Source organism: Penaeus monodon, chromosome 15, assembly GCF_015228065.2.
Source record: "Penaeus monodon isolate SGIC_2016 chromosome 15, NSTDA_Pmon_1, whole genome shotgun sequence".
Classification (NCBI taxonomy): Eukaryota; Metazoa; Arthropoda; class Malacostraca; order Decapoda; family Penaeidae; genus Penaeus; species Penaeus monodon.
The window spans coordinates 37,671,944-37,672,153 of record NC_051400.1 but is presented as its reverse complement, the minus strand read 5'-3'; the positions used below and the strand labels follow the sequence as shown (position 1 = coordinate 37,672,153).

The 210-nt window shown below is 43.3% G+C and overlaps 1 protein-coding gene across 2 annotated transcripts in view; it reads right to left on the bottom strand.

Moving 5' to 3' along the window:
• The window catches only part of LOC119582015 (ecdysone-induced protein 74EF-like), a gene marked incomplete at its 3' end in the record, with an annotated part of 261,423 nt that overhangs the window by 207,311 nt on the left and 53,902 nt on the right, over positions 1-210 (bottom strand).

The window sequence follows — 210 nt, the reverse complement described above, 5'->3', positions numbered from 1 at the left end:
CCTCCCACAAAATATCTGACGAATATTAAAGAGGAAAAAAAACTGACCAACATAAAAAAAACCACATCTCCGCGCACACAAACCTTCGAACTAGCCTCCTTGGCCTCACAGCGAGAGACAGAATGAGGGAAAACAAAAACAAAAAATCTCCAGGGATGCGAAAAGCAATGTTATTGTTGGACAGCTACTTCCTCATGGCCGGGGAGGTAA